The sequence below is a fragment of the Talpa occidentalis genome, unplaced genomic scaffold (genome assembly GCF_014898055.3).
Source record: "Talpa occidentalis isolate TD23 unplaced genomic scaffold, MPIMG_talOcc4v2.1 talOcc4.4, whole genome shotgun sequence".
Classification (NCBI taxonomy): domain Eukaryota; kingdom Metazoa; phylum Chordata; class Mammalia; order Eulipotyphla; family Talpidae; genus Talpa; species Talpa occidentalis.
Window position 1 is genome coordinate 101,501,023 of NW_023604295.1, and position 14,200 is coordinate 101,515,222.

Genomic DNA, 14,200 nt, shown 5'->3' on the forward strand with positions numbered 1-14,200 from the left:
ACTTGTGCATAAAATGAATCACAGTGACAAGATTGAGGTGGTTTGGGGAATCAATGAGCAACGGAGAAAGTCAGGAGGGGATGAGGAAGTCAAGGGACTGAGAGGAGAGTTTTGCATGGTCATCCATGTGGACTCTGGACTCACATGGTTCAGGGGCTAACTTCATCAGTGGATGAGGATGGTAGGGATGGTAGCACCCCTGAAGAGGGAAGAGCAGTAGAGCCAAGAGTCCTGGGAGGACTCTCTGTCCAGCTGGGAAGAATCAAGAATAAGCTCGTGCCTGAAATGCCACAATCTGAGATTCCTTTTTTTGACTTAAGATGTTGTCCCCTTTAAGTTGCAAAGGTTCCCAGAAAGAGTAATGCACCAAACTTTGTGAATCATTTACTCTTTGGTATAAATGAATTTTTCAGTAGTTTACAAAAAATACTTTTTTTGGCCAGGAGAGCTAAAAAGGCATATGGAATGAGAGGAAATGGCTAAGCCTAGAAAATGTCATCACAGTCAATCCTAGGAATGAACACAGGGCAATTGGCTCCATGTAGCAGGAAGTCATAATCAGGCAGGTGTAGTTCGACTGGCTCACAGCAACCCCTGTGAGCAAGCAGAGGGCACCATAAGACATGATTCAAACCTTTCCAACTCTTTGACTGGAATAGTTTGCATGAGATCTGGGTAGAGATCAGAATCTGGACAACACAGAGAGAACACAATTTGCCCTGTTAAGGATCATTTTTAAGCTGCTAGTTGCTGAACCTATAATTGTATATAGACTTTTTATTTAGAAAGGTAGGAATGAATGCACTGGCTTAATTAAAGGGGTTTACTGATTAAATTATAAGCCAGCTGTCATTAAGGAAAGCAGATCACATGTGTCTATTTTGTGAAACAGATAGTATCATACTTGTAAATTCATCTGTCCACTCACCTATTTATCGCTCCATCCATGTATCCAAAATCAAATTTTCATTGATCATTTTCTATATGCATTTTTTTTTTGTGAGGATTAGGCAAAGATATGAATAAGACATGTTCCCATACTTCAAAGAGATCAACATCTGGGCAAGAAAGGAGACAAATAATGAAAATGCTATTCAATGAATTCCATAATAGTCAATTGAACAAAACAACTAGGGAATATAGCAAAAGAAGGAAATTTGCATACAAATTTTGTTCTAAATAAGAATATGGGAAAACTGAAATATTTGTTACAAATATCTTTAGAAAGTTGATGTCTTTTGGGTAGGAAATAAGGCATACTGTGCCTTCTTAAAATCACTACACAGAAAGAAGTTTTTAGAAAGTCCTGCCATCTGGACAATTGTCTTGATGTTGCTATGAAGGAAACACTTTTAGGCCAAGTATGTTCCAAATTAATAAAGGTGAATTTTATGAATTACAGGTCCTGTACAATGAAGAGAATGCAAGCAAAATCATACAACTGTGATTTCTTCCCCACTTGGGAACTCTCCAATGTGTCCTTAAGGCTGGGAAGGGATCCCAGAGATATCCCTACATCCTCTGGTCTTTGGGAGATGTAACTTGAGATCTCAACAAAGCCTGGTGCCTGAAAGCTTTGCATACACCACTTTCTCTTTCTTCTCTCTAAAACCATGGTTTTCAGCTTGATGTCGCTGCACAAGGATGTATGATCACACATGTAATAACTAGAAGTAATTCACTGGCCCCCCAACAGTAGTTCCAAAGTTATTTCTATAATAATATAACCCTCACATACAACTCTGATTCGTAGTTGAGATCTTTTCTTTTTCGTAGATGCGGAAGGGGGTTGATGTGCAACCCTAGAAGGAAATTCAGCATGACCTACCACCTATTTCTTTCTTTTTTTTTTTTAAGATTTATTTATTTATGCATACAGGAACTGGGGTACAGGCCAAAAGTGTGGGAGGTGAGAGGATTCACCAGAGACAGAGTGGGGAACAAATCAGGCAGATTGACCGAAATACACTGCTGAGGGGAGCAGCAGGCAAGTCAGGAGAGGTCTGCTGCGCCATGTGGGTAACTCTCTGGCCAGGGATCGAACTCATGCTGCAGTGGCTGCGGGTTACTTCATAGTGCTGCGTCTTAACTCCTTGTGCCAAGGGAGGCCCCCACCTATTTATTTCTACCACATCTTTTCTACCATGAGGAGCTGTATGATTGAGGAGCTGATTGTCAAGGATTATACAGGAAAAGTTTCAGTTTGGGATCGTGGGTACCATGTTGCTGTTAGCAGGCCCAACCTGGAAACTCCCCTTTTATTTTTTTTTAAAGATTTATTTATTTATGCATACAAGAGTTGGGGTACAGGCCAGAGGTGTGGGGGTGAGAGGATTCACCGAAAACTGCCCTTTTAATGGAGATTTACTCTCTGTAACGTTGCTGTTTCTCCAGATGTAAATAATTAATCTTTCTGTGATACTGCTTATGATCTAGTCAGTCATGATTCTTCTATAAAAAAAGGAGGTTTTTTAAAGAAAAAGCGATATGCATTAATTAACTTTACTCCATAGGAGGTGAATAAGTTCAAGTTTTCAACAGGGTTTAGAAAGAAATAGAAAGGTGAGGCACAGATTGGTGCCTTTGAACTGGAGCGCTCATTAATTTCTGCTTGACCTGAGGTTTCCTCTAATCCTCTAGGAATCTTTTTAACAGTCTTTCCAGCTCCTGCCTGTCTGTGGACTTCTAACTCACCTTCCTTCTGGCTTAGCCTCTGCCTGGGGCTGGGGTGGGTGGATGTCTCTCCTACCTTGTCTCTCTCCAAGTGCCTTCAAGAGACAATTGACTTTTTGTTTCGTTTCCTTTGGGACTAGAACACAAAGAAAATGAAAAGCTCCTGTGGGTCACATTCCGTCCCCTTCTACTCAGGCTCATGTTGTGGTTACACAGGAAGTCTCTCTCCTCTGCCCCCTGCCGGGATCTCTCCACACACCTGTCCTGCCTTTGCTGGTGAATGGACCCCTCAGACACACCAAAGACTAAGATTCCGCCTGGGAGCCTGCAGTGTGTGGAATGGCACAGCCTTCTTCTGACAGCCCTTTCCTTAAAGAAGCCAAACTCTTTTGGCCTTTCCAAAATTGAAAATATAGCTCAAATATGCCAGAGCATGTGTTAAGCAGAACAACATAGAAGTTTTCATATATCCAAGTTACTAATTTTCTGGGTCCTGCCAACATTTCCATTTTAGGCTTGTAAAATTAGAAAGAATAATTTGAAAATATGTCAAAATTGTACATATTCCATATAGGCCTGGGGTGTGGGTTTCTAGGGGTAGACTTTGTGGTTCCTTGGCAATGCCTCTCTTCTCCCCATGGGTTGCCAAATTTTTGTCCATTTACTGGAGGGCAGATTCAGAGCTGTCTGCATTATTTTAGTAAAGTAAAGTAAGAATGGAAGATGGGAAGAATTTAAAACCCATAGACTAAATTGAGGTGTTACAGTTGTATTGTATGAAAGAAGCTTTGATGGCAGATAAAGGGTTTTGCGCATTGGGGCAGGTATGTGCCTCTTTTGTGCTATCCACAAAGAAAGCATGTGCCCCTGGGAAGGGAGATATGTCCCTACTCTACACTTAGTTTTCCGTTAGCCCTCCACAACTCAGCGCTTTCCCATCTCACAGACACTTACCCCCACTCACCCTCAGCTCCCCACACAGATGCACATACATCTACTCAACCCCTCCCTCTACACACACACAAGACATACACTTAAACATAAGTGTGACTCAGAAGTAGGGTCACACTAGGCAGAATGGAGTGGAGAGGTCCCTTGATGGGAAATGAGAAACTTTGGTTGGTTGTGTGTCACTTTGGTAAACCCTTCACCCCAGTTAGGGCTCAGTTGCTCCACTTGAAAAATTAGGGACATGTTTGCTCCATTCCTATAGCAAACAAAAAAATCTTTCCCTCAGGATGCCCTCCTACCTCTCTGTGCTGAGGCTTCTCAGAAGCCAAAGAAGATGATGAAATGATTAATGAGGCAGCAGAGATGTAACCTGCTTAGCTGGTCTAGCACCTTTTGGCCTATTATTCAGAGCAGTTTTTTGCATCTCTTTTCCAGGATTTCAAATATTTCTCCTTGACATGATACACCCATCCCACCTACTTTCACTCCTGGACATGCTGGGTGTGGGCTGGAAGCCAGGCCCACTGCCAAGACCTTTGGGGATGGTGAGGCTGCAGCTCTGAGTGTAGACATTGGAGCCCTGTCACCTTGGGATTCTGACCTTAAAGGGAAAGAGGAACAGCGATTGCTTCTCAGCAGCATCTCTAAAGGCTCAAGAGGCACACAGTTGCTCTCCTTTTCACATCACTTTGCTGCAGGCAATGCATGTTCACGCCTATTAATTACTTCTTTTGGTTCTTACAAGAGCGCTGAAAAGAAGAGAGTTCACATATTCTTATCGCAATTTTTGATAAAAGGTTAAGTGACTTGCCTCACGGTCACGGCTAATGAGGAGCAGAGGTGAGACTGCACGTGGGTTTTTCTGATTGACAGGCCAGGGCCTTTTGTGAAGCCTTTTTTATCATCTTTTTAAAAATATGGATGTCTGAGACACCTCCAGTGGTGAAGGAGCTCATGGTTTCAGCATGGGGTGGGCGGCTAGTTTGTTAGCTAGCACACCTCAGATTTGCCCAGATGCATGTCTCCCAGAGAATGGAACTGCGTAGCATGTTAAGGAAGCTGTGAGTGGGGAAGGTTTTTGTGTTTGCAGTCAGAGTCCTGGCATGAAATTCTGTGAGACACTAGATTCTCTCACCTGTCACTCTTAGTTTTAATCTCTATGTCATCACGAGGAACATGAAGTCTACCTTGGGATATCCCTTCCCCCTCCTACACACACACACACACACACACACACACACACACGCGGGTAAGCTCAGGGGTTAATGTTTGGGAAAGACTTAATATACATGAAAACTGAATTAGCTTTTGTTGTGGCAACAGCCTCAGTTTATCTGTGGCTTACAACTACCAATCACTTATTACTGACTTTATTTTTCTTAAAAATTTTCATTTTCATTTTGATTGTGGGTTACACTTTTGCTCTTGCATATGTGCACATGTTCCACTCACCCTCCACCAAATCACCTGTGCCAATATCCCTTCTGCCACTGACCCTCACCCCTTCTTCATCCTCCTGTTCCCTCTGATAACCATTAACTTCTTCCATTAAATTCAAGATTTATTCTTGCTGTATTTTGCCTGTGTATGTTTTTGGTTGTTTATATTGCACAAATCAGTGAGACCATCTGATACAGGTATTTCACTTTCTGACTTATTTCATTTTAGGTCCATCCATTTTGTATTAAGAAGTCACTATTTCATTTTTTTTTTCACAGTTGTGTAGCATTCCACTGAGTATATATTCCACATTTTAAAAATCTATTTGTTTGCTGAAGGGCAGTTAGGTTGATTCCTAAGTAGAGGCTTCCCTCCAAGGAGGATTCAGGGGCCCAGACCACTTTTATCCCATGGCCCCATCATTCCCTAGGTCTTCAATATAACAATTGTGGATAGTACTGTTATGTACATCATAGATCAATCTTTTCACATCAGAGTTTTCATATACAAAGGTTGCAGATTGCTGTCCTTTTACTGGGCCTACAGAGTTGAACTATGCTGAGGTACAGACTAAGGGGTGGCCACTCTCTAGGACAGGCTATTCCCATGGTGAAGGGTAGGAGTAAAAAGGGTTAGAGAAAAACTCCAAGTTTATCCAAAAGTCTTCTCAAACATGATCTACACACTCACAGTGCTTTAGTCAAAACATCTCAACCAAAGCTAATATTAATAAGATGGGTAATTATATATTCCACCTGCAGGGAATTATGACCTGAGTGGAGAGGGAGGGAATAATTGTCAATACACACTGCAGTTCATCAGAGGTGTGTTATTATACTGCCCACGTTTACAAAACTCATGAACTTCAACTCCAGTGGTTGACTCAAGCTCTCCATTGTCTGGTTGAGTTATTACCTTTCAGTTAGAGTGACTTTGATCCCATCCTAGTACTTCTGTGACTGTCTCTGTCTCAGGGCCTCTTGATGACCCTCTCTCTACAGCCTCTTCTGCCCCAATAGTGCCCATGTCTCAATAGAAAAGTTCTCACCTTCAGGGACATGCAATATAAATGCAAACAAGGAGTGGCCGCCACAAATCTCAGCAGTCTTCTTGAGTGTTTGGCATGCTAATCACTCAGCTTGGCATGGACAAATGCCCTCATCCTTCTCTTTCACAAGAAGTATACAAGTATACGCGGAAGGTGAGGCCACATAGAGAAGATAGGAGACCAGCTTTCAGGGTTTCTTGCAGGCAATGAATGTAATTAAAGGAAGCCAGAAATTTGCAAGGATTTCAGTGACAGGAAGAGAAATGTCAGCATGAATTTTCCTCCCACTGTTTTAGGGGCACAGTTCTCTAGAAAGAGGTTCAGACCCCATGGCAGAATCCATAGCACATATGGCTTCTTGAAAGGAAGCCTGAGCTGGCCCATGTTCAGAGCACAGTGAGAGATCATGCCTCAGAGGGCTCAGTGTTTTGTAACAGCCACCCCCTTGCATGGTGGTGTGATCCTTTCAGTCAACTCCATTATCATTGTGCATCCTGCTAGTGAATAAACTGATCCCTTACCTGTTATCAACATCCCAAGAGCTTGGGTGTTTCTTGCTGTCTAGGCCCATCTCTGAGGATATGAGCAGGCCCCAGGCTCTGACCCCAAGAATTCAGTCTGCAGCACAATTTTGATATATAACCAAGCCTCCTATCCCAGCAGAGGCCCATTGGAAAGGCAAGATTGATGCAGATAAGAAATTCACTTCTCCTGTTACGTCATCTCCTTTTCCATAATGATAGTAACAACCAGCACATGTGGGGCACTTAAGCCCTTTGTTCACTTTTTTGCTATAAGCAGCTCTTATATTAACATACTTGGCTATGGAGAAGCATGGGACATAAACCATCCTGGCATTTGAATCCTTTGGCTCTCCCCTTATGAGCAGTGCGACCCCATGTGAGTTATTTAACTTTGCTGAGCTGCTTTTTTTCGGTGGTAAAATTGAGACAATAATACATCCTTTCCTGGGGTCTTATGAGAATCAGAGGCAAAATGGACAATTGGATAGTGTCTACTTCCAAAATGTTATATATTCTAATTTTAATCACCTCCTTTGAAAACTGGGTGAATACTAGCTGGTGCAACAAACAAATCTCTTGATTTCAGTCTTTAATTAAAAAAACTATTTTGCCCTAATATTAGAGTTTAACACTACTGTTCATGATTGGCAAGAGGCTTCCATCCAAGGAGGATTCAGGGGCCCAGGCCACTTTTATCCCATGGCCCCATCATTCCCTAAGTCTTCAACATTCAGAGATTACAGCAGATGGGCAAGGAGAAGGAAGAGTCTGCATGCAGCTTCCTAGCCAACCTGATGCAGAAATAAAACACATTGTTTCTATGTATATTTCACTGAGAAAACAAATAAAGAAAAAAGTCAATGACCACTTCTAATAGCAGCAGATATTAAGAAATGTAGTCTTCTTATGAATCAGGAGGGAAAATGTTCACACAGCCAGTCCACACATCAATTTCTCTCTCAGACGGCTGCAAATGTCCCCTGAGCTCACTTTCACCCCAGGCTAGTCTATCTCCAACACTATCTTTTTTTTTTTTTTTTTAAAGATTTATTTATTTATTTATACAAGCACTGGGTACAGTCAGAAGTGCGGGAGGGTGAGAGAATCCACCAGAGCCAGAGTGGGGAGCAGAGCAGGTAGAAGGACCAAAGTACACTGCTGAGGGGAGCAGCGGGCGGCAGGAGAGGTCTGTGCGCCATGTGGGACCCTCCTCCAGTGGCCGGGGAGCAGCCAGGGATCGAACCGGTGTCGCAGAGGCTGCAGGCAGCTTCGCAACCCAGCGCTCAACCACTGTGCCACCGGGGAGGCCCTCCAACACTATCTTTTGTAAGTGTGAATTATGTTATGTTCCTGTATAAAGCCTTTTGTATCTAGAATGAAATCTAGATTCCTCACTGTGGCCAGGAAAGGTATACAGGACCTGGCCCTGCCTACCTACTACTCTGCCTCTCACTCACTCCACTCTAGCCCTACAGATCTTTCTGTTCTGATAACAGGCTGGACTTACTAACAACTACGAGGTTTTGTACGTTCTGTCCCCTTGACATGTGAAAACCCTCTACCTCTCATTTCATTCAGTTCTCTGGAGAGGCCTTGTGTGACCTCTAAAGGATGATCAAGGGAAAAAAATAATATGACCCTTATCTTCTTAAACATTTATATTAGCAAATACTAAAAATAGGAAAAGCTTTAGAAAATCTTGAGGTGAATGCCTATACCACCATCAAGCTTTATCAAGGCTAAATATATGTAGGAGTTTATTAATGAGGATCTTTATAACTCCACTTTGACCAGGACCCAAGATGGATGTAAGTGTTAAATAGCCCCATAGTCCAAAGCAAGCTAATGCATTAGATAATCACCCACCTTCACCTTATAGAATGGGGAGGCTGGAGAGGTTGGAAGAGAGATTTTTTGCAGGGAGACAATGACTGGAATGGCATGTCCCTTAGAAAGAAGAGAGGGGTCTTTTCTTTTAATGTAAGAGGTAGAGGCATTACAAGAGTCACTCAGAGAGACCCCTGGAGTGAGGGAAACCCCGAGACTAGAAAAGTCTCTAAAGAAAGTTGAGTGGGAGCAGAGAACGACGTAGAGGAGAGAAGCCTTCTCCAGGGAGAGTTGCAGGGCAGGTGCTGCCAAGGTGGGAAAGCCAAGGTGGGAAAGCCAAGGTGTTGACCAGATGATGGGTGCAGATGAGCACCTCTGAGGAAGCTAAACTCACATTTCCTGGCAACTAGCTGGCTGTGTGTCATCAGTAGGTGCCCCCCCCCCATGTCTCACTGTAAGGTGCTGAGAGAATGGGGGGTCCATGCACTCCCTGACCCTTCAGATTTGCTTTCGCTATCTCCCATTCAACCCTCTACCACAGGAGGGGGTATACTTAGCTGCTGAATCCACATTGGGCTTGGCCTAGTGATTAGCTTTGGCCAATAGAATGTGAGCAGACATTTCATTATGCTTACTTTTGAGCAAAAGGTTTTAGAAGGATTACCAGTCTGTTTGTTTTCTACCTTATATTTTGGTTATGGGAGTGCCATTTAGTCTCAAGACCCATCTCTCTGCAAACCAGGAAGAAGAAACTCACCAGGAACTGAAGCATCACCCAAATTGTGGGACTACCACCTTCTAGACCTGTGCAATCTAAGCTACCCAGCCCTTGGAGTTGTTAGAGTAACCTGAACACTGAAGCTGCACCTGAGCACCAGACGAGGAAGCACATATTAGTTTAACATTTTCTGTAAATTCTCTTTATCAGATTGAAGGATATCCCTACATTTTTGACTTTTCTGAGAGTCTTTTATCACAAATAGGAAAATGATAAACAACTGCATAGTCACACAATAGACTACCTCTCAGCAATAACGAAAGAATAAGCCATTAGCATGTAAAAATGTGGGTGACTCTCAAAACATGTTGACTTAAAAAAGACAGACCCAAAAAAGTACATACCCGGTGATCTCATTTTTATGTTGTTTCTGAAAAAGCAAAACTAGCCAGAGATAATAGAAATTGAGGAGTAATTACCTCTGGGTGGGAGGATTGACTGGAAAGTGACATGAAGAAACTTTCTGGGACCTCCCTGGTGGCACAGGGGCTTAAGCATCAGCGCTTTGAAGCAATCCACAGCCACTTCACACAAATTCAATCCCAGCCAGGGAGGTGACACACATGGCGCAGCAGACCTCTCCTGTCTTACCAGCTGCTCCCCTCAGCAGTGTAATTTCGGTCGTCTGCCTGTTCTGCTCCCCACTCTGTCTCTGGTGAATCCTCTCACCTCCTGCACCTCTGCCTACACCTCTGCTCTTGTATGCATAAGTAAGTAATTTTTTTAAGAGAAACTTTCTGGAAGTGTTCTCTATTTTATGATGGGTGTTGGCTACATGTGTCAACATGTGCACATGTGTCAAATTTTATTGAATAGCTATGATTTGAGAATATGTTTGCCATTTTTATTTTGCTGGGTTATGTTTGGCTTTCTTTGTAGTTAATTCTACCTGTGATTCACAGCACTTCATGTGTATGGAGTTTATTATTTGCCTCTACATTTTGAAAACAATCATTATGTCTTCAAATACTTGCTTCTGTCCAATTTTCTTTCTCTTCTCCTTCTAAAACCATAGTACACACACACTGGGTAGAGGAGGACAAGGAGAAGGATGAGGAAGACAAGGGGAAGCCCCTTCAGAGAAATTGTCTTGGTGTCTTTTCAACTCAATTCCTCTTGTGCCTGTGGGGAGCCCTCATACCTTCCGGTATCAAGAATCTTGTTTCCAGATCAACACGAAGCTACCTCTTATAATTCGTTTCAGGGGTAAAGGCCCGAAATGTGACCATACATTCTATTCTCTTCCCTGTCTTACGGGGGAAATGTATTATAATAAATCCTTGTGCATCAAAGGTCTCATGACTTTCAGATGCACTGGAGTTAGGTTCCCAAGACTGCAAAAGGAAGCCGTGAGGCAGGGGATGTTTTAGGTCCTGTTCCCTTGATTTCCCTTTTTGAAATGTAGTTGCATTTAGATGAGCAAAACTAGTACTTGTATATGATTTTGTGGATTAACAAGTAGCTTTGCATTTTAGTTTAGTAATCAATGCTTTATTTATTTATTTTTTAAAGATTTATTTATTTATTTATACAAGCACTAGGTACAGTCAGAAGTGCTGGAGGGTGAGAGAATTCACCAGAGCCAGAGTGGGGAACAGAACAGGCAGATTGACTAAATACACTGCTGAGGGGAGCAGCGGGCACGGCAGGTGAGGTCTGTCATACCATGTGGGACCCTCGCCCGGTGGCCAGGGGTCAAACCAGCACTGCAGAGGCTGCGGGCAGCCTTGCAACCCAGTGCTCAACCACTGCGCCACCGGGGAGGCCCTAGTAATCAATGTTTTAGACAGCACAAACATAAATACCCCTATTTTGCAGATGTGGAAGTTGAGGTTCAGACTGCCTCCATGTGACTCAGCTTCATAAGGTTGGCGATTATTTCTAACCAAGGCTGAGTGAGGTTCTAACCCAAATATCACTGATTTTTTATCTTATTTCTTGCCAGCTTTACACTTATTAAGAAAATAATAGTAAAAGAATAAAGAAAAAAGATGAAGACATGAAAATGAAGGAAATTTATGTATAACTCAATCACTCCAAGTGAAATGTTCTGATTTTCCTAAGCTTTCCTTTCAGTGTTTGTCCACGTGCCTACATAATACAAGGTGTCTTGATCACAACCCAGAGAGCACCCTGGATTCTGGTTTTTCTCTCAGTGCCACATCATGAGCATTGCCCACGTTGTTGTAGGGTCCTCAAGTTTACCATGCTCGGGTGTGGATTGTTCTGTAGGAACCTCAAGCTTTCTCTGTCCCTCCCCTTCCTACTCTACCTCCCTGACAGCCTCCCCACAGCTGGACATCAGACTTCAAGTCAAGGGCTCCATGACCCTATGTGTGTTTTGGAGGGGGTACAGTGCAAAGTCTTTTTTCTTAAAAACTCAGATTTGAGCATCAGCCAAGAATAAATATGCCTGTTACTAAAGCAGTAATTTTTAAGGATTGTTCATCAACAGGTGAGTCTATGTAAATCCCTGGTTCAAACTGCTATTTTGAGGTCCAGAGGAAATGGAAGGTAATGACTCTCTAATGCCTTCATTTGCTTGGACATTCAGCAGGAATGGCAATTTCACTTAAGGGAAAATTTCAGCAGGAATCAATTTTTCTAAATCAAATTCAAGGGTCACTGATTGTTAAGGCAACCATGGGGACGCTAACGATGCTATTTATAGTTTGGTTAATACGTATGCATAATAAGAGAAAATTATTTACAGGGATGATGAATTTACTATTGGAAGTGAAGCAGATTTACAGCCTGGAAAATGTAATTGCTTTTTGATATCAATTAAAGGACTGTTTCCAAAATCAATAAGAATTTTAAAGAATAGCGTGAACCTGAATGAATGATAAATAACCTGGAAGCAATTTTAAAATCTTGCAGTGAACAATTCTCTTGAGCCCCATGAAGGGCTTTATGGGCCTTTGAGGAATAAGGTAAGATTTTTTAAAACTTTCATTGATTCAAAATGAAAGCAAAGCTTGCACACACCACTGAACTGCCACTTGTGTCGCTACATAAAGCCATGTTGGACATAGTGCTCTGGGAATGATGAATCAGGAGTGAGAGAGCTCTGGAGTGGTGTCTTATAGACTGGAGTCAGACAAAGAAGCACCTGCTGAGCCTGGGAAGGGTTCAAGGCCTGCCCTATCTGGGGGCTTTGAGGAAGGAGAGGTGGATAGCACGTTGGCCGCAGAACAGAGCAGAAGAAGAAATCTAAGAGAGATCAAAAAATGAAAGGCAGGCAATTACATCACTTCACAGACACCTATGGCGCATCTACCAAGAGGAGATACCTTGCAAGTCTCTGCTGGGAAACAGGGGTGAATGAGAAAAGGTGTTGTCCTTGAGGGGTTCATGGACTAGAGGAGAAGGCAGATATGCAAGCAGTAACAGGACAATATAACATTTTTCCCCATTTATTGAGAACTTACTATGTGACAGACAATGTAGAAACTCATGGAAAGCACTGTCTTATTTAGTCTTCACTAGAAGGCCCCACTTTATAGATTAAAAAGAAGACAAAACAAACTTATGTAACCTGCCCAAGGCCACTTACCTAACAAGCATAAGAAGTGGAAATCAAGCCCAAGCATTCTACTTTTGTTGTAAGTGATAATGCTGTTTTTGGTGGGGTTTGGGTAGTGGATCTTTGCAGCATGATGCCAAAGCAATGGCCATAACATCTAGGTTAATGCCCAGTGCTCGGAATTGCCCAGAAGGAAATCTCACTTTACCTGGGGGAGGTAAGGAAAGTCTCAGTCAGCTAGGTCTCCAGAAGACAATGACATTCAATCAACCATTCAAGGATGAATGGGCATGGGTTTAGTAGGAAATCTAAGGAAGGATATTTTACAGGATCAGAATTGTAGTCCTTGGAAGGAGGAATGTATGGGTCATGAGATAGTCCTGTTAGCTGTAGAAAAACTTTCTCAGATCATCTCAAACAATGGATGCCACTCCTGTTTTTAATGATTCCTCAGAGGATTTGCCTGTGATGAAGACCTTCGGCTAGTGGTCATTACTGTCCATTTGTAGGGTGGCTGAATCTCATCAGCACCATCTGGGGAATCTGAAGGCCAGGATAAGAGTTCTACCCCTCCCTTGCTGTGTCACAAAAAGTAAGTCATTCAACCTTGCTTAGTCTTTATTTCCATATTTGTAAGATGAAGAAGAAGATGTAACACCTATTTTTAAGGTGTGTTGTAAGGTTTAATATGCAATACTGAATCTATAATGTTGTTATGGAGGTCTGGCCCAGGATAAGGCTAAGTAATTCTAATTATCTTTGTGTTAATATCTGTATCCATGTGATTATAGCTATATGTATATCTATATATCTCTATCTTTTAATACTTGTCCCCAAAGAACATGTGAATGCTAACTTCCACTACAAAACCAAAGACCGTGTTATTGACTAAGGTAGAGAACCATAGGATCTCCAGGATTTGGAACTGAGAGATATCTAATTGATTATCTGGTGCAAACTTCTTGATTGTGTCTGATGGTTAGTTGATTGTGTTTTCCAGCACAACACATTTTAGTGTGTGGCATCACACTTAGTTCCAATAAAAATTGTTACATAATAATCACAAATCAGACATGTCTCGATTAAGTGTTTAGACATGGAAAAAGTAGGCTAAACCTTAGATTTTGGGTCCATTACCAACTACCCATGGGAGCTTATAATATTTATAAACTTAACTGTGACTTGATTTTTTCAACTTTAAAATGGGAATAATAACTTCAAGTATCTCATTAAATTCTTGGGAAGATTAAATGAGAGAACATATGTTCATCTCCGGGATAATGTTTGATTCATAGTAAGTGTCCACTAATATTAATACCAAAGAACTGCGAAACTGCAACAGGCAGTTTACTTCTTCCAATGGGTCATCAATGCAATCAATGTGGCCCTGCCAACCCAGCCAAAAAGCACGTGGACAGTGATCTGGAATTTTC

The 14,200-nt window shown here is 42.1% G+C and overlaps 1 long non-coding RNA gene across 3 annotated transcripts in view; it reads left to right on the forward strand.

The window, feature by feature from the left end:
• Window positions 1–14,200, forward strand: part of LOC119256939 (uncharacterized) — a 58,550-nt gene that overhangs the window by 11,215 nt on the left and 33,135 nt on the right. For 2 of the 3 annotated variants that reach the window (XR_008553956.1, XR_008553957.1), the window contains exons 2-3: window positions 11,955–12,174; window positions 13,222–13,359. This is a non-coding gene — a long non-coding RNA (uncharacterized LOC119256939). Of the gene's footprint in view, window positions 1–11,954; window positions 12,175–12,813; window positions 12,847–13,221; window positions 13,360–14,200 lie in introns of those variants that run through there. The other variant, XR_005127930.2, reaches the window with a different exon arrangement.